Consider the following 20,825-nt stretch of genomic DNA (forward strand, 5'->3'; position numbering starts at 1 on the left):
TGGAGAGCAGCAAGCTTTCAGGTGTTGGTATCAAGTCACTGACTGATCACTGTGGAAACACTGTGTGGACAAGATTTTACATGTTGTACACACAATTCTAATGAAAATGAATAAGAAGACTCTGCAGTTGTGATAAAATCCTCCATCAAACAGCAGCTACTGAATATTCACCGTGTGTGTGTGTGTGTGTGTGTGTGTGTGTGTGTGTGTGTGTGTGTGTGTGTGTGTGTGTGTGTGTGTGTGTGTGTGTGTGTGTGTGTGTGTGTGTGTGTGTGAGATTGAATCAGAACTCACTAACTTAAAATTCAGAAAATCAGAAAATTTGGTTCATGACAAACACACACACACACACACACACTTTCTTTCTCCTCTCAGGCTGAACTGAAGGTTACAGTGCCCATCCCTTTATTAAATGACTTCACACAGGAAGTCGCGTCAGGAGAATTATTCCACTTGACTCTTGGAGTCTGGCCCTTTTCACACATGCACTCCTGACAATTTCCAGAAAATGTCAGGATTGTTGGCTCCTGATATTTTCTCTTTCATAGTACGAGGAGGGGTTCTCATAAAGCAGGAAGTGATGTAAAAAAGTAAGCTGTGGAAGTCCCCCAGCTTGATGTACTTTAAGGGTGGGCGATATGACCTAAAATGTATATCACGTATTTTTGCTTCAATCTACACCATATGTTGTTGTTTTTTTTCACAAAACTACTTTGATTTTCTCATCTTGCTTCTCTTGTGTTATTTCTCCTCACACATCCACACCTGCTGTACCTGCACACAGCAGCCTGTTCCACCCCTTTGGTCTCTCCATCTGTGTCTGCTCCGTTGACATTCACCATGAGCTGTACGTTTCACGTTTCAAGCCGCCAAAATTACCATCTCGCGTTTTGAATTTTGAACCCGCGATCTCGTTTTCATAGCAGCATTTGAGCCGTGCATGATGAAGGCCTGTCGTTAAAGACGTTGCTTTTTGAAACCATAGACTGTATAAAAAGATGGACGACATGACGGCTCCCTAAAAGTGAAGACAAAACATTTCGAGCGCCTCCTGCTGACTGACTGCAGTATAGGTCATAAAAACCGCCTCCTCCATGTTAACAGATGAGTCAAGCTATATGGTACTAACCATGAAACGATTTTTAATATTTTGGTGGGATTTTATTTGTGAGCCTAAACGTACTTTGAGGAGTTTTCAGCTGGTTATGGAACAGACTGAATGTAATACTGATGCCTCTATATGACCTGCAATAGCAACAGAGACCATCAGTGACAAGATTGATTAATTATAGTTATACATGTTGCCGGTTATTGCTACCACCGAGGTCTGTGTCAGACTAAGCGATTTATAGCACGCAAACTGGAAGTGTCTTTGTTTACGTTTTCCAAAGACAAGATTCAGTGAGTGATACTTTTGATTGTGAAAAGACAGCATGAGGATGTCTTTTGTTGCAGAATACTACTTACACATGTATAGGACAGGAACAGCAAAGAGATAAACGTACTGCTTTTTCCACAGGGTTGACCAAGATCAATACAAAAGTTCCTCACAGCAGATTTAACTTTGGGTTTTACTCTCAAGGAGCTTGTCAGCCTGATACTTGTATTTTCACTGCTTACCCTCAGTAATGTTACTATCTGTGTGTATGACTTATTGACATGACTGGCATTATTCTTAATATTATCATTAATAGCATTAGGAGCAGTATTAGAATATGCTGTATAAATTATTGATGTATATTATGATTGTATTATATTACATTATATGACAGTATAAATAATTTAAATAATTAATGAGTTACGCTGCTGTGCCTCATGCGTTATTTTTAAGTTTCGTTTCTGCTCAAAAACAGTCAATAAGTTAACAACAGGCTATGGAATCTTAAAATAAAAAGCCCAGGCCTACACCAGTCCCTATTATGGAGGAGACAATTTGTCTACTGGTTTTGTTGAAGAAATAGCAACATGTTGACATGCTGTGGGGTTCTGGTGCGCAGTCTGTCAACTGTGAGACACAGCGGAGAATACGCGCTCAGACGGTACCGATGTCCCAGGAGCAGAGATATGCAACAAAGCTTTGTTTTTTCAGTTTTATTAACTGTTTAACTGCTTGTTTCATTTTGCTCTCCTCTCAGGCTCAGCTCAGCTAACAACAACAAAACATGTGTTTCCCAAATATATATATATATCTATATCTATAGATATACAGTCATGGCCAGAAATATTTGCACCCCTGCACTTCTGTCTGATAATGCACCACTTCTCCCAGAAAATTGTTGCAATTACAAATGCTTTGGTATTCACATGTTAATTTCTTTTGTTTGCATTGGAACAACACAAAAAAGCAGAGAAAAAAAGTCAAATCTGATATAATTCTACACAGAACTCCAAAAATGGATTGGACAAAATTATTGGCACCTTTTCAAAATTTTAAGAAATAATTGTATTTCAAGCGTGTGATGCTCCTTTAATTTGCATTTAAACTCACCTGTGGCAAGTAACAGGTGCTGGCAATATAGAAATCACATTTGCAGCCAGTTAAAATGGAGAAAAGTTGACTAAACCTTTGTGTTGTGTGTCTGTGTGTACCACACAGAAAAGAAAGAGCAAAGAATTGTCCAAGGATTTGAGAACCAAAATTGTGGAAAAGCATGGACAATCTCAAGGCTACAAGTCCATCTCCAGAGCTCTTAATGTTCCTGTGTCCACTGTGCGCAATGTCCTTCTGGGAGAACGTTCTGTGGACAGATGAGACCAAAGTAGAGCTTTTTGGTAAAGTACATCATTGTACTGTTTACAGAAAACGAAAGGAGGCCTTCAAAGAAAAGAACACGATCCCTACGGTCAAACATGGTGGAGGTTCACAGATGTTTTGGGGTTGCTTTGCTGCTTCTGGCACCGGATGCCTTGACTGTGTGTATGGCATCATGAAATCTAAAGACTACCAAAGAATTTTGGGGCACAGTGTAGGGCCCAGTGTCAGAAAGCTGGGTCTCCGTCAGAGGTCATGGGTCTTCCAGCAGGACAATGACCCAAAGCATACTTCAAAAAGCACCCAGAAATGGTTTAAGACAAAGCGCTGGAGAGTTCTGAAGTGGCCAGCAATGAGTCCAGATCTAAATCCCATAGAACACCTGTGGAGAGATCTCAAAACAGCAGTTGGGAGAAGGCACCCTTCAAATCTGAGAGACCTGGAGCAGTTGGCAAAAGAAGAGTGGTCCAAAATTCCAGTAGAGAGGTGTAAGAAACTCATTGATGGTTATAGGAAGCGATTGATTTCAGTTATTTTTTCCAAAGGGTGTGCTACCAAATATTAAGTTGAGGGTGCCAATAATTTTGTCCAGTCCATTTTTGGAGTTCTGTATAGAATTATATCAGATTTGACTTTTTTTCTCTGCTTTTTTGTGTTGTTCCAATGCAAATAAAAGAAATAAACATGTGAATACCAAAGCATTTGTAATTGCAACAATTTTCTGGGAGAAGTGGTGCATTATCTGACAGAAGTGCAGGGGTGCCAATATTTTTGGCCATGACTGTATATATAGATCTATATAGATATATCTATATATATCTATATATATCTATATAGATATATATATCTATATACATGTATATTTAAAAAACACACATTTTATTTAACCGTTTTATTTAACCGTTTAACTGGTAGTATTAACCGGGTTAAAATCTTAACAGTTGGTGCATCCCTAGTCCATGTGGACACGCATCATCAGGACAGGGTGCAGCTACGACCGGTGTCAGTTAGGCTTAGTGCACTAAGTGTGTAAATTAGTCGGTTTTAGCTAAGTTGATGTGAGAGAAAAAACAACATTTTTACGTCCAGCTGGTGCACTTGTTTCCTGATGTCTCGTCCTTTGGTTGTCCCATTATCAATCTTCATATTGCCCAAAAAGATCCAATTTCAGCATAATGAGCAGCTTATCAATCAGGTATTGGCAAGTAATTAATCAGAAGTTGATTGATCACTCCCTCTTGCTGTGAAGTTTATTCTGTCAGAAACTTTAGTTCAAGTCTTCAGGACAGGGACCAGCACCTGTTCACCAGACTGGAGGTTCAATCTTATCCTGAACCAGCTCACCTGACGGATTGACAGGTATCAGAGTCAGTCAAGTGTGTTCAGCAGAACAAACTCCACAAATGTTTTCTGTTCTGTCCTTTAGGGCTTTACAGTCTTTAAATAGAGACTTCCTGTCAGCTCTCTGAGGAGTACAAATTCAGAAACATGATTATACATCTGTTGTTACCACTATGCCCCAGTTTTGTCATATAATACATGTGTCATAGGTGTAGTATATCATACATGTATTGTATTTAAAATTGACATGACAGCATATCACATGACACACAGCACACCATGGCTCATATGATACATTTGCACTTATGTTAAAGTCTGTTTTTAATTTATTCAAGCTTAGAAATGTGTGATAATTTGTGCTCACATGATACATTTGAGACTTTTTGTTAACTCATATTCAACAGATCATGTTGAATTTTGATGATTTTAAAATTGGTTAAAATTGTAAGAATCGACATCACAGCTGTGTGATTCTCTTCTGGCCAATCAGGACACTGTACAACCATCTTGAGGACATTCTGACCAATCATCGATCTGCAGGAGAGGTGTACAGCTTATCTGAGGTCATGTGACTTCTTTGTACATGTATGTACACAAGTTTAAAAGGGAATGACAAAGCTTGGTTTTTGAGAAACCAGCAGCAGTTTCAGTGTTTCCTTTAACTCCATACCAGACACCAGACCTCAGTCCGGGTCAATCTGGGTCAGTCAAGGTCATTCCAGCTGATCAGTGTTGATCCTTGAACTTCTGCAGCCTGAGAAAAACAGTTGGAAAATTTATAATTTTGACCAAATGTCTTTAAGACTTACTTCAGTTCAAATGTAATCTGATCATTTGATCTTTTTAACACGTGTTGTGTAAAACACCCAGGAGACTTTGGTTCAATGTCAGTAAACCATTAGACCTCACATAGGTCAGTTCAGAGGGCAGGATGGGGTTTCCTGCTATGTTTACTTCCCTCTGGGTGTGTGGAGCTGCACAACAACAAATTCTGCGTGAGTTCTGAGTGACCTGCTGTGTGTATTCAGGTGTGTTCAGTTGTGTCTCCAGCAAGGGGCAATCCCCAGGGATGAGAAATGAACCCAACTCTGAAGTACCAAAAACTGCAGTTCCGAGACTGGAAAGCAACTCGGTCTCCATAAGGTTCCATATTAAAATGCCCAACTTTACAGCACAATTAATGATGTTTACTGCCTGGTATAAATACGGTTTGTCTGTCTATAGCTGTGATGTTGCTAGGTACGCGTACTGCGTCTCTGATGCATTGAAACTTAAAAGGACGCAGTAAGCTCACAATCCATGCGTCCCAGGGACGCACTTCATCTTTACAGAGTGATACATTATGATCTACAGTTGTAGTGAAACTCGTGTTAAAAATCCCAGTAATCCACAAGGGAAACCTTGCTGTCGGAGCACCGCTGTTTCAACCCTCTGCGTATCTAATCAGCGCAGACGAGATCGCGTGTACACAGTCTCGCAACGTGCTAGTTTAGCCGGGACAACAGCTAAGCCAGTCACTATGGATTTCATTTCAACAATTAAGGACACAGACTTTGTAGTGGTTAACAAACTCCCGTTTTTGCCGCTCATGCTGTGTTCAGTCATGTTGCTGATGTTTTACAGTCTCAGGGACGCGCTGTAGTGAAATAAACAAAACAAACTCCAGTGGCTGTGAAAAATATACTTCCAAAGGCAACCGCCATTTTCTTATTCTCAGTCGCCATCTGCACATATATCCCACTACCGCTCACTATGATGTACAAGTAATCATTGACAAATGCTGTAGACTTGAATTACATTAAGGCTCTGAATGCACCACATACATATCTGCATGAATTTATTTTTATCACCAGACTTTCCACTGTGTTAGTTAAGTTTTATTTTTTTGATAAAAGTTTCACAGTGGCGCAATTCATTTTGTGATCACTATTAATCACATTTAATTTTTTATATGTTCAGACTAGAAGATTTTTGGTTTATTTGTAGACTGTGTCAGGGTGAATGTTTTGTTCACGCGTTAAAATCAGCACTCCTATTGGTAATTTATTTTGCTGCTACCGAAAGACTATTTTATTCGAATGTTGTATGCCATGCAAAAGATAATTGTTTTCTAATTAACTTTTGAGATTTGCAATTTTATTCTTTTAATTTTAGATGCATTTTGAACAAACGTGAATATATGTTAATTTTAACCATATCATACCATACCGTCAAACATGAGTTGAACACTACAATTTCTCAAGAACCAAAGATTTTAATGGGGACCCATTTCCCATGGACACACTCAAATCACTATCCGTGGGATCTGGGGACTCACTACATTTTACACCTATCAACATCACTGCTATAGATAATTTTGCTATTCATGACAATTTTGTACAACAATTTTTATTAAACTAAACAGTTTAAGCCTTAAAGTTATGCATTATTAGGGGCAAGTTTGCGTTGAGCGACAGGTACTTGCTGTCTGCTAGACATCAAAACAACAAACACAGTCACAGAACGTCTTGGCCTTTGTGTTGTTGCTGCCTTTTAAGGACTTTTTATTAAAAATTGGAAAACTAATATGGCCTGCTGTGTGGTTTATGATAACTGACCACAAGAAGTCTGTGCTCCAGCTTTTAGGTGATTTTTTTGGTGAATTTTCGTGTTATTCTCACCAGAGATTTGGCAAAGCCAGTTTGCTAAGTTCCACAAGCTCTCTTGGTTTCTTTAGTCTGAAAAATAAACAACTGCGGTCAACTACCACCATAGATAGAATCTCACTCTTTTGGAAACAGGATGATTTACTAGCTTATTGATAGCTTATAAATTAGCCACGGGTGTAGACTGTTTTGATTTGACCCCTTGGCATTGCCAACCCCTCGTTCCTCTCTCCGGCGTCACCCTCTCATCCAAAAATGGACACTTCTGGCTCCAGAAATCCAACATGATGGTGGCAGCATGCTGAACTGGAAGCTTCATAAAGGTAGATGAGAAACCAATGGGTGATGTCACAGTAGCTACATCCATTATTAATACAGTTTATTTTCTTCAGGTTTGATCTTAGCTCTGCTGTGGGTCTTAGTGTTATTTAACAATTAAGCATAAATTGGTAAAAGCATTTGGTACACAACAATTTTCCAGAATGCAACAATGTTTGATGCTTAAAATTTCCATGGGGATGACCACCAGAACCCCTTAATGTCTGTCCCCTGGACCGGGGTTGTTCATCTCTCTTGATGGTCACACAAATTAACTGCCGTTTACCAGTCCCTCCAAGAAGTTGCGATTTTGCATTCCGGCGAATTCAAACAATTTCAAGTAATTGCCGCCACTTGACATTGCATATTTATATATGTATATTTTTTCTTATCACATGCTTGAATGACATCATTTTGTTGTCTCTTCTTCTGCAATGGTTTAATGGCATCAACTGGAGTGTCAGCTCCACCTGCTGTTTATGTCCAGAAACCATAGAGTTCATATTCACCCAACAGTGCTTCATGTTTAATTCTAAGGATTTAATGGAAAAATTGTTCAACTTTGTGCTACATTTAGATGAAAACCTGTCTATTGTAACTGTATTGATTTGACCTCCGCAGTGATGCAGGCAGAGCTTTAAAATGTGACTCATCAATCAGCTGCTGGATTCATCTATAGTAAAATAAATCAGCATGGCAATGAATTATGGGTGCACACAGCATTATTAATCACATGTTGACAGCAGCCTCTCACAATATGTCAACATGAAAACATGTACAATGAGGTTGTGTGAAGCTGTTAGATATACAGTTGTTCATATTGAGCCTATGTTTAGTACAAAACCAAACATGTTAGTCTGCCTCTCAGTTCTGTCTGACATAGGCTGTGAGCTTAAAACTCAGTGTGTCCAACTGAAGACTTTAAAATGACCTCACAAACACAGATTTTTACTGTAGCTTTTATAAAAGGAAGATGAAGTTTATGTGTTGGGGACTTTTTTCTGTGGAAGATAAATCTGCATGTTCAGCTGTAGTAAGTATTCAGGGCAACAGGACAGGTGTGGGATGTGTGTGTCTTCATAGTAGTGAAGGAACAACAGTGTGGCTCGTCGATGTATTTATAAATGGAGCTCTATGGCGTAGAGGAAGAAGATATGTCAGGCTGTGATTCACGCACACAGTTATGGAGGATTACCTGGGTTTAAAGGTGTACTGAGCAGGTTATTTTTACTTCAAGAGATGTGAAACTAAAATATCTGTCTATGAAAAGATGTGTCAGTTATTGTGAAATCCTCTTAATTTCTTTTTGATTTCATTCATAGCATCCAGCCCTCACACTGACTCCTGGAGTCCTGCTGTTGCTAGGAAACCGTCTGACTCGTTTTTTTTTCATTATGATGTCAGCAAACACTGACAGGAAGTGAAGTCTGAACGAGCGTGAAAGAATCGGGACGGGATCTGATTCTGACTCTGCACAAATGGGATAAAGGTCTTCTGTGTTTAAATAATAACCGGTCTGGACTCTCCCAGTCTGAGAGGAGGAAGAATTCAGCACAGAGCTGATGAAAGAGACGTGTGTTCAACAGAGTGTGGAGGGTTAATGAGGAGGAGACAGAGTTCACGGCTGACAGACGCCATCTGTCACTGTGTGTGTTTTCCACTGAGAGGAAACCTGAGCTGTGTGTCCTGCTGTGTTCACCTGCTCAGGTGTGGGTTTCAGTCTCAGATGAAGTCTGTTTGGTTTTGAATTTCAGTGAAATTGGTTTCATGTTCAAGTGAGTCACATTTCTGTCATGCAAAGGGTCTGTGAAATTTGCTTTAAATGTGCTTAAGAAAGACATTATACTCTTGCAGAGAGACAGTTTTAAAGTAGTCACCTCAGGACAGAGAGGCACGAGTCGCCCCAAGAAAGCCACAAATAATCATGAGAGAGATGGACACTAGTCACCATGAGACAGGCTCTCGTCGCCAAGAGAAAGACGGTGACAATTTACAGAGAGAAAGACGGAAACTAATACAACATCGACATTGTCCCGGTTGGCTGCATGTGTGGAAGGAAAGCAAATGGCCAAATTTTAACCACAACTTTATGCAGACTTTTTCCTGGCAATCGCCTACTAAAATGTCAGGAACATTCACCACGAGTGAGTGGACGGGGTGATGATTAAGTCATGTGACCGATGCAAAAACAGAAGAGCGACGCATAGCAGGATGAATAAAAACGTCTGAGGTTGAAAAAGAAGGATCATTTACAAGACGACAAAAGCAAAGATGTTCACAAATTGGAGAGATGAAGAGATCCAGGAGCTTCTGGCTGTGAGGGCTGAAATTGTTCCAGTATATCCTGCCCGGATTTCCACAGCAGCATACCTTTTAAGTCATGTTCTGGTTTATGTTTGTAGTACATTTGTAGTCTGTGTAGTATTGACCCATCACGTATCAACAGGCTTTGGTGTATGCAGGAAAAATAGTTCGTGTGGAGAGCAAAAGAGGCAGAACGCAATCCGCCTTAATGCCATCCCAGCTCCCATCAACGGTCTTCTGACAGCGATTTAGTTTTATATTCATCTCTATGAACAGACATCAGCATGCAAGTGCAGCTAACATCTGAACGTAGACGTCATATCTCAACTCCAGCTCCATTCTCGGTTCTCAAGTTGCTAGTCGGACTGTAAACAATACAACGCATGGAAAAGAAAATCTTGACCAGAATTTACTTATTGCTAACTGCTGGCTACACCAGAAGCCCCTGAAAAGTGGCTCCCAGAGGCTATATCGTTGTCAGAGGATAGCTAATGGGTTCTGATATGGTATCACCCTCTAACCCTGAATGATGACAATGATAGCAACTCCACTGATGGAAGCATTCCTTACCCTGTCAAATCCACCATCCTCTGCAGAACATGCACTGTTCATCCTGACATAAAAAAGCCTCACTCACAACAGAAGCTGATAAAAGTGGTAAGAACAGAGCATTGAGATGAGTGACTGTGTTTTAAACAACAATAAAACTGAACAACAGTTGTTGAGGCTGAAGGATGAGGAGGGCCCAGACATGGCTTTATGCTCAGGTTTTCCGCTGCAGGAGTTTTTTGTGTGAAAGATGGTCCACATGTATATTTTATTAAAGTGAAGTTGTCTCATGTTTGCTCCAGTGGAGCAGAACTGTTCCTCAGAGCTGAGTCAGCAGAGTCCAGCTGGATCAACAGAGTCGGTGCAGACTGATCCACCTCCTCAACTTCAGGGCAGATACACAACTCAGGTAGCGTGTTTATGGAAACTGTCTGATTAAAGTTGGAAGAATCAAGAGAAGGAAACAGAAATAGAGGAAAGAAGAAAAAAGGTTTTCAGGAAATAGGATAGCAGGGTTATGTTAAGAAGAAAAGAAACAAAGAGTAGGTGCTGGGTTGTAAGCAGACAGTAACAGATGGAGGTGGTGATGGAAAGAAGGAGTCTGTGTGAAGGAAACGGCTAAATGGAGCACATAAAGGCAATGAGGTGGAAGTGAAGGAAACAAAAGGAGGACATGCAGGAAACATGAAGCAGTGATGGATAAGTGGATGATGTTAAAGAAGGAAAGACAGGAGGAAGTGTGATGGACAGAAGAGTTATAGGAGGAAAGGATAAACGGGAAGGAAGGAAACAATGGAAGAGGAAAGTAAGGAGGACACAAGAAATCTGTGAAGAAAGGAAAGAGGGAGGAAGAATGGATAAGAGGATGATGATAAAGAAAGAAGGAAAAAGGGAAGTAGTGAACAAAAGAGGAAAGGAGAGGGAAGCTACAGAAGAAGGTGGTGAAGGAGGGGGGATAAAAAAAGAAAATTGGATGATGTAAATAAGGACAGAGTGGAAGAATGATGAAAAGGTGAGGAAAGGAGTGAGGGAGGCATGAAGTGTTTTTGAAGACCGTCAAGTGTTCTGTGTTTCCTGTGTTTATAAGCCATTTGATGGAAGTGAAGGTGAAGATGTGGGTCACTTCTGGTCCTGGTTTGATGTGTTGTTTTGCTCCGATCTGACTGTTTGTCATTGGTCGACTTTATTTGGAAAACAGACCAAATGTTGTTCATGTTTTATTCATGAGTTTGAAAGACGTGATCTCTGAACGCGTCCTTGACTCGTCCTTTCTGTCCATGTTTTCTTTGTTTCTGTTACATTGTGTTGTTCTCGCTGTTTTACTGTGGCCACACTGTTAGAACTATCCCTATCATTGTAATTTAATCTGCACTTCGTCACCAAAAAGTTAACTTAAACTGTTTAAAAATGTCTTATGAATGTCTTATGAATGTCTTATGAAAGTGTATTATGCCGTGGACCTTAGCAGGAAGCGAGCTGATTGATTCATCAGTGTTTAGGTTGCACATAAAAGGACGTATCAAATGTCTGTGTTTATCAAAATGCAGCAGCAGGAAGCAAGTTTCAGCAAGACATAACTTGAATGCCTCGTGCTGTCTGAGCTGAACGCTCCAAACTCCAGCAGCACATGAATGCTTCATGTATGCTACACACCAACGTTTGTGTCATTGTCAGACATCAGGGTCAGAGTGGGTCCTGATGTCATACTATGAAGTTCAATGTACCCAGCTATATTATGGTTACCTTAATTTGCCCTAACCCTAACAAAAGCAATCACATGACCCTGGATATCAACTCAAAATCTCAAAATGTAAAAAAAAATCCTCAAGGAAAGTTTTATCAGTTTCAGTTTCACACAGAGCTCAGGGATCAAGAGATCTGATTGGTCAGTGATTTTATACTTGTTAACTCTTACCTCAAACATTACCTGCTCCGCAGGTAAGTTGTGCAGCATACATTTCCTACGATGTACCTTTTGTAAAATGTCAAACACCATTGTAGTGCTGAAAACCCAGGGTAAGCCCTGACGTTACCTCGCTAACCGTAAATACTTCTTTGTAGGCCTCCTTGTAGTTCCTTTTAATTATTGATTATTTTGTAACTATACACTGTATTCACAGGCATTGCCAATGCCAATATCAGCATGTGGCTGATATACATTCTGTCCACAAGAGGGCTGCTTTCAAACATTAGCCTACAAGGATTTCCAATTAGAAACAGGTGATAGCTTTTTAGCTAACGATTTAGTTTAATGCTTCGCTAAATTGATCCAGAGAGTGTATATGAAGTCTATGCATTTCAGTTCAGTATGCAGCCTATTTGCATTGTCAGTGTGACTCTGAACATGCTGAGTGGTGAGTCACAGGCAAAACAAGACCATGAGCTTTCATTTGGGAAAGCTTTGATCGCTCATCTGCTCTCTGTTATTTTCTTATAATAATTTCCCTGTTATGTAATGACAGAAAGTTCTGTGTGAAGGTGGGTTCAGAGCAAAAGCAAATTGAATTGAATTGAATTTGAATGGCAAAATACACATTTGTAGAGGGTGGCGCAAATGTACGATGGGTGTTGTAAATGAGTTAAAATATTTCACTCTAGTGACAAATTTGCTTCATGCTGTGTGGTGAAAAGCTAATCAGCCATACCGATGTTTTTTTCAATAACTGTAGTAATTTTTGTCATTATTAATGCCCTCGTCTGGATAAGGGGCCAAAATTAACTTTAATTATTATTATTTATTATTTTTATTATTTATTATTATTATTATTTAATTTATTCGGGCCTTCGTCACACTATTTGAAAACGCATGAAATCAATCTTTCAAATTCCCAATACATCTTTTTATTTAAACTTCTTTCTAATCTTTTATCAATAAAGAAATGCCTGAAGAGCCTGTTTTAGAATCACCTGGTCATAGTACAAACATTTTTCAGTGGTAACATAGCTTAACAAAAATCTTTATGAAAACATAAATACTTTTATGTTACAATTAAATTTACTGCACAATTAAAGCATTTAAATAATACAACATCGACAACTGCCATCAGCGCATGCCACCTTATTTGCCAATGGGCCGATGTCTGTCAACACGATTCCGATGTTCAGCCGATGCATCGATGCATCCCTAGTCTATACCCACCTTTACATGATGCTTGTAGGTGAGGAGGAGGTTGGAAGCATATTTCGTTTGGTGTTATATATGAAAAAAAAAAGTCCTCCAGCAGTGATAGTGTGTTCATCATACAGCATTTTGCAAGAGTGCCGCCACAGTATTTATAAGTATATAGCAGTCAGGCTGAACACTTCACATCATGACAATATCATGTCAGTCAGTGGTTCCCCCCACCCGACGATATGAGCTAAAGATGGACGTTTGACTCAAGCTTTTTATTTATTATGGTTTTGTTTTGATGAATTTAGCCTGCTCTATGATTAGGTCATAGGTCTTATGCAATGATTGTGTAAGAACTGATACTGGCTTCATATCCACAAGCTCATTTACATAATCAATATGTGTAGGTGGTAAGTTGTGCAGGTGGTCAAAATGTGCAAACAAAGCAAAGACCTGATATGCTGTATAGGTGTATATTGATTAGTTTCAGCCCGATAACAGAGGCTTGATGGAGGACGGGGGAAGTTCTAAACACTCAGAGACAGGTGAGCCACAGGTGTTTCTTCTTACAGTGTGATCAGAATGTTTATTGATTGATCAGCTGATTTGATACACAGCATACTTAGCAGCTGTACAAACAGCTGAGTATTAATAAACTACATCATAATAGATCGAACAGGAAAAACAGCAGGTTATTTTCATTCTGGATTAGTGTGTTGATTATTGTCTCCATTAATAATAGTGAGAAATGCCGTCAAAATGGATCAATTGTTGCAGATTACAATTTCTTTCAATCAACGAATTGATTTATAGTGTGTGTCTGTGTGTATCTGTGTGTGTGTCTGTGTGTATTGGATTACATGGCATAGGGGTTGATCTCCGCTCAGAGAGGATTATGGGTAGGATGACTCTTGTGACTTTCCTGCTCTCTGGGTGGTTGAGTTCAGCCCCTTCCTCTGCTGTGTGGACATCCAAACAAATAGAAATTGAACTTCTGTCAGTTTATGACTAATTTAAAACAGATAGAAGTACTGCAGTAAATAATGCTAATATTGCAGTAACGTGTGTATACCACTTAGCGTTTGAAGGAATGTGTCTGAGTGCAGCATCTTTTGTTACTTGGAGTTCGAAAATGGTTTTGCCACATGCATCTGGTTAATCCTAAAATGATGAGAGCATGAAAGTGACCATTCCCGCAATTTATTATGAATGGCATCCAACCCACCACCAATGCCTAATTTGCATAGAAAATGCCCAACATTCGGCTGTTTTGAGGAGAAGTGGGGGAAACATTAAGGAAGCAATGAAAGAATGAGAAACGACAAACGCGTCATATTTGGAAACCTAAGCTCTGGCTTTACCGACAATATAAGGCTATTTAATTTACAGCAAGTAACCAAAGCAGTGAATGGTGTTGGTACAGAGCGTCAGACCCTGAAGGTGATTTCCAAATGGAAGGTGACAGCGTTCATTACTGCCACATTGTTCGACACAGCGCAAGCTACCATCGGGTCCATCCAAACTTTCTTTTTAAAAGCAGTGTACTCTAGCACAGCGTGCATGGCTGTGCAATACACTTCAGTCAGTCTGTTATTCACTCTTGAAGGGCATATTCAGCTTTGCCTTATTGCATATTCAATGTACCTGAGAAAATAAAATGTCAGCATTTATTGGTTAAAACTGTCAAATGAGATAATAAAATAAAGAGCATGATTATCTTAATAATGATATTGCTTAGTGACAAACATTTACTCCAGTCTGAGCTAAATTAATACTTGTCAATGAGGTTGTCACCATGTAATCATGTTGTATGTTTTTTTTTTATAAATACATTGCACCCTTCGCAATTTAGTAAAAGAGAAAAGCTCTGATTTAAATGTTGCCAAAATACACAACTTGTTGTATTTTTTTTTTTTGCCAGCTTGCATTAATCAGATTTAAAAGACAGGGTACACGTGATGTAAAGGATGTGTTCAGGTATGCGCATTCTCATTGCCCATAGGTTTTAACACATTAGGCAACTAGTGTGGAATGTAGCTGTGTGAAATATGCTTACCAGCACACGCATTTTCACTGTTCAGGGATATTTATAGATACTAAAATCTGTGTGGAATGTAGCGCAAGTAATCTTTTCCTGTCTAGACAACAGCAGCAAATCAACACAAAATAACAGACAAACAGGACAATAATTACACTAACCAAGTAGAACAAGAGTGCTTCTTTTATCCACCAAAGACAGAGTGCCTCACATCTTACTCTGAAATCCCAATGGAGGGGAAAACGATGTTACTATGTGCAGAAGGTTGATTGGCAAAGTAAATATTGTCAGTCTGTCTCAGTGTCTCTTGGAGAAATGATCCGGCTGAATGTCCAAGAAGTGAAACACTTTGATATTTACAACTTTTTGATTGAATTAATTAAACCTGACAAAGATTAAATCCAGGTCTTATTTCGCTAAGCTTTAAACTCTACAGGTTGTCTGTACGTGTCAGTTTTCACTTTCTTCCCACTCACATCTCATGTCTGTATCTTCTTTCTGCCTTCTTGTAGACTCAGTGTATTTGTTTGAATGCTTATAAAGTCCTTACGCTGTTGGTAGTGCATCACCAGTTTTTTGATATTTTTCTGATGTTGTTAGTGGACAAAAGTATTGAAGGAAAAACTTCAAGCGATGTAAAGTCAATGGAGAGCCATGTATTGGTGTGGGCACGACGTACTTTGGCTTGGGGTCAGTGTCTTAAGGTTTTCCTCACAGAGTAGGTCCCTTAAGAAGGTATGCATATAAAGGGGCATGACTCTTCTGTTATTTCTTCTCCTTGTGGGATGAATATATTTCATGTACTTTGAACAGAGGGGCTTCATTGCCTTCAGTATGTCATTGATTGACCTGAAACTTCCTGTTTTTGCTTGTCTTCCCACTTCCCGTTGTGTCTTCAATCTTCCTGTTGCTTTTAGAAGTTCATACTCATGTCAGAAATCTGAATTCTGATTGGCTCACAGAGACGATTATATTTGAGTTAAAAAACACACATCCATATTAATGGGGAGGTTATGTGACCTGTCACCAACACACTTAAACACAAAAAACAGATCAATACAGACCATTTATAGACTTAGCTAGCTTACATGTTGCACAAGTTCCGTGATTTGACGTTTTCAAGGTAACAAGAAAACATTACAACACTGATGCCTGATTCATCAGTGTGTCAATAACTGAAGACATTGATATTGTTTTCAAAGTTACTAAACTGTTGATTTATTAACAAACTGAGGAGGAACATGAGCAACATCCTAACCTGATCATATACTAATAAATAAATTCAACAACATTGCACTACTGGTCTATAACCAGGCGATTTCTTTACCATCCTGTTTCATAACATTTTGAATGTTTGACAAAAAAATGAAACAATTTTAATTTCCTGTTATCAAAGCTCAAAGATATCAATAAGTTATGTAACAGACAGACAGGCACACAGACAGACAGACAACACACAGACAGTCCTCTGTGAGGATTTCCCAGCATGCCATCTGCTACAGTTTGACCTTCAGTGTGAGGTGAGCATGCTGTACAGGTTGTCAGCTAGACGATTCACTTCGTTTCGCAGATTTATCGCTGAGTTGTTTTCCCTGAGAAACCAACTGCGGTCACTCGGTTGACAGGCACGCACGTGCGCTCTCACACACACACACACACACACACACACACACACACACACAGACACACACCCTGCTAACTCTGTGGGTGATCTGTGTGTCTGTGTCTGTGTGTGTGGGCAGCCAGTTAGTTTCTGTCCACATTGAAAGTAAAGCATGTGTGTTGTTGTGATTCTCCTGTTGTCTGGATTGTTCAGGAAAGACATTGAGCACTTGGAACACAGAAACACCCTCATCGTTTCCACCCTTCACCTCCCACAGTTATCTCCGTCTTTGTTCCAGGCACCATTGATTTCACTTCATGTCTATTAAAGTCAACTTTTTCAAAGTGTCTTATTCTGAAACGTAAATCATGGCTTACTCTGTTGCATGTTTAGCTTGTTTTTTTTTTCCTATGCAAGTGTCTTTTAGCTGTAGCCCTAGAAAATTGGCCTTTTAGCTTCTCTACTTAATCTGTATTGCTTTACGCAATTTGCTTTTCTTCCTTGGCCTGTCTGTATATGCTTTTATTGTTTGTTTTGTTCACGTGTAATTTTCCTTTATTTATTCTAAATAATTAGACAAAAAGTTTTATTTGTATCCCTTTGTTATGACTTTATTTTTTAGCTTTTAGCCTGTATTTAGCTTTTAGCCTGTATTCTGCCTTAGTCTGTATTTTGAGCTGTAAGCTTCATTTAGCCTGCATCTTAAAATGTGGATCTATATTATCCCTGCATTCACATTCACCTTGGGTGGTCCCAGTTCCCAAATAGGGAAGTCATTGTCCCGACTTCAGTGTGTTCACAAGCTTGAAGTCTTACTGTGGAAAACAGCATGGACACTATAAGAAGAATATGTACTGTATTTTATTGCTCAGAACTGAAATAGGTCACTCCACCTAGACAGAAACTAACAGGTAAAACCATATTACAATGAACGAATCAGCCACAAAAATATAATTAATAAGTGTGTTTAACCATTAAGCCAATATGTGCTTTGGTCCGCCATATTTCTGTGTAATATGAACTAATTCGGTTGACTCTAAATCGGGTAGCAAAATTGTCTTTTTATTTGAATTTTCCCAGTCGGAAGCTTGTTCTTACCATTACTCCAACAACACGTGCATGCAAGATTAGTTTTTTGTGAAGGTCTTTTGAGCTTTAAACCTTGGTTCAGCATGTGTTTTTAGCTCTCTAGCTTGCATCTCAAAATGTCAGCCTGTCTATTCCCTGTTTTTAAGCTTTATATTTTGCTCTCTTAGACTGTCTTTATCATGTTTTTTTTAGCAGTTTGCCTTTCTTATGCTGTGTTTTAGCTGTTAGCCTGCCTTTAGCCTGTTTTTAGCTTTTTGCCTATCTTTAGCAAGTATTATGGGCTGTAATGCTGCCTTTAGCTGGTGTTTTGAGCTATAAGCATCTATGTTTTGAGCTTCTGGCCTGTTTTTAGTCTGTGTTTCTAGCTGTTAACCTGTTTTTAGCTTGTGTTCCCAGCACTTTCTCAGTTGTACCCTCTGTGGAGTCTTGCAGGCTAACTGACAGCTGGTATTGACTCGTGTTTTTCCATCCGACCGTCTTGTGTTTCAGGTTATCAGAGTCCGGAGGCTCACATGCCCAGAGGAGAAAGAAGAGGAGGAACTGGACAGAGTGTGTGAAGACAGACGCTGCAGAGAAGATGAAGAGTTTTCTTTGCTGACGTACAAGGTAAGGATCTATTCAAGGACAGACTGGAGTCGCACAGATAGAAACACACACACATACACACACACACACACACCTTCTATGGCCTCGGCTCTTTTCTCTCTTTTGAACAGTTAATTTGTAGTCTACGTTTTCTGTTAGAGTAAAGATCAGGTTCATGTTTTTCAGGTCAGTTCATCAGTGATGAAGTTATAATGATGTTGGTGTCATTGTGAACATGAAAGAAAGGACATGACTTGAATGCAGTCATATAGTGATGTGTGTGTGTAAGTATGTGTTTTGTTGCTTTTGTAAGGTCCATAAAAACTGAATTATTGACACCTTGAAGGGCATTTTACTACGTATACCATGGTCACTTGCTTGAGAATCTAGTCTGCAGGTGGCATCCTGTGTTCAGAGGAAGAGGCACAAAAAACTACAATTAGTGTTGTAAATAACAGTATTTCCCTCTCTTACTTTCTCTATCTTCAGCTTTCCTGGTCATCAAAGTTGTCAATTTATAAACCATGTTATAAAATGCTGTCAATGGTTGTGTCTGAAATCATTCTCTCATTCACTACACTGTACTTACTAAATAGGGACTTCTATCTAGAGGAGCTCATTGGCAAAATTATAAAAGCCTTTGGTACACTAGTCGACTCAATTTCTCTGCATTATTATTCTTGTTGTCGCTGTTTTTTCCTTTTAGCATAAAGTACAATAGTATTGGGTTAATGACCATCTGTTTTACTTTTACGATGAATTATGGGATGCATTGACTCCAATATAGAGAGTATAATAACTCTCACCAAACATTCGGTTAGCACAACAAAATAGCAAATTCACTTCATAGTAGAATACAAAGCCAGTAGTGATTGAATTCCGACACAGCCAATGTTACTATGCTAATGCCAATGTTAGCAACAATCGTCTTTACAATACTGTTTGTTAAGTAACACCAGAACATTTCACTCACAGCAGATCTGTTACTCAGCAGATCCTGTTACTGTCTTTAATTGAAATGAATGTTTCCACGATGTAAGCGTTGACAGCTAATTCTGTGTTTTTGTTTCAGCTGTGTTTCGGCTTGTTTCTGTGGATGAAGTCAGTGCCGGAGCCGTTCACTCTTCAGGTACAAACACACATTTCACACTGGTAATGTCACATCCTGAAACATCCTGGAGAACTTAAACTTAGTTGTAAAACCTTAAAAAACCCTGTATAACAAAATCTATAGACTCTAAAGCACGAAAAAGACAGAAGGAAGAAAGAAGATGGGGGAGACTTAAAGGAAGAATTGAAATAAGAAAGATGGGAAAGAAGGAAATTGAGAAGAATTGGGGGGAAGGAAAAGCTGCCAGACAGTGAAATGCTGAAAGCAGTGAATGAGGGCAGAAACAAGTGAATAAATAAAACATGCAGAAAGGACAAAAGAACGGAAGATGTAACAGAGAAAGGAAAAAGGAATAGTGAAAAGAGAAAATTTTAAAGAGAAAACAGAAATAAAATATGTGTACTGCGTAGGACATGATTGTTATTAGAAGGCCCTAGGCCCAGTAATAGTAGATACATGATACATGTGTTTGTGAGTGTTGCGTAAGAGAAGAGCATGCTGGGTAAAAATGCTCAAGGCATTTGTATGTAAAATTCAAAAGCTTCAGTCAGACGAGGCGAAAGTGTCCTACTGCCCTTACCTGTGCCTGACAGTAGTTAGCTTAGCCATCCGTCAGCTTTTTATTCTTTTGTCTTGTCAGAAGGTTAAAAGAGATTAAAGTTGGCTGGAGGTGAGCGAGAGCAAATGTCGATTCATCCACCTCTGAAAATAGTCCAACAAAAGATTGTTTGACAAAACTACAGCGAGAACCTGTAATGGAATTACTGTGTTTTTAAACATTTGGCTTTATATTTGTGAAGTCTTTATAGAACTGAGAGCCACAGACTGGAAGTCAGACTGTTTCATGTCCCTGCAGTAACATAACATTCTGCTTCATGCTCCCCATGTGCAGAATCATAACAACAACTTATGATATGAAGCAAAAGCTGATCATCTGGTTTAATGTCCTGTTTTTAACAAAAAATGTCAAAGCTACAAGAACTCTGCTCACATAATAACTTAAATAGAGAATTCAACTACAACTCCCAGAGTGCATTTCACTTACACAGCCAAAGACATACATTTTAAATTCTAATAAAGAGCTGAGGCTAATTATAGCACTATGTAAGAACCTGATAAAACTTTGAGCAGTTTTAGCAAGGCTTCTTTCACAGTCTTGCACATGGCAACAGCGGAGGCTCATGGGTATTGTAGTATTTAGAGATAGAAAAAAAAGATTAGAATTGAAGTGACGAAATGATTGATGGTTTTCACTCAAAAGACTGCACGTGATGTGTTTGTTTCAAATGGCTGCAGAAAACGGCATCGTGTGTGTGTGTCTGTGTGTGTGTGTGTGTGTGTGTGTGTGTGTGTGTGTGTGTCTGTGTGTGTGTGTGTC

General features: G+C 39.2%; 1 protein-coding gene across 1 annotated transcript in view; it reads left to right on the plus strand.

Moving 5' to 3' along the window:
• Nucleotides 1-20,825, plus strand: part of tjap1 (tight junction associated protein 1 (peripheral)) — a 51,313-nt gene that overhangs the window by 4,580 nt on the left and 25,908 nt on the right. Inside the window, exons 2-3 of the mRNA XM_069658546.1 lie at nt 18,241-18,357; nt 19,409-19,465. The gene's annotated coding sequence lies outside the window, so the exon portion shown is untranslated. The remainder of the gene's footprint in view (nt 1-18,240; nt 18,358-19,408; nt 19,466-20,825) is intronic.

Source organism: Semicossyphus pulcher, unplaced genomic scaffold (assembly GCF_022749685.1).
Source record: "Semicossyphus pulcher isolate SPU_LCO1_2020_fin unplaced genomic scaffold, fSemPul1.0.p SCAF_12, whole genome shotgun sequence".
NCBI classification, from domain to species: domain Eukaryota; kingdom Metazoa; phylum Chordata; class Actinopteri; order Labriformes; family Labridae; genus Semicossyphus; species Semicossyphus pulcher.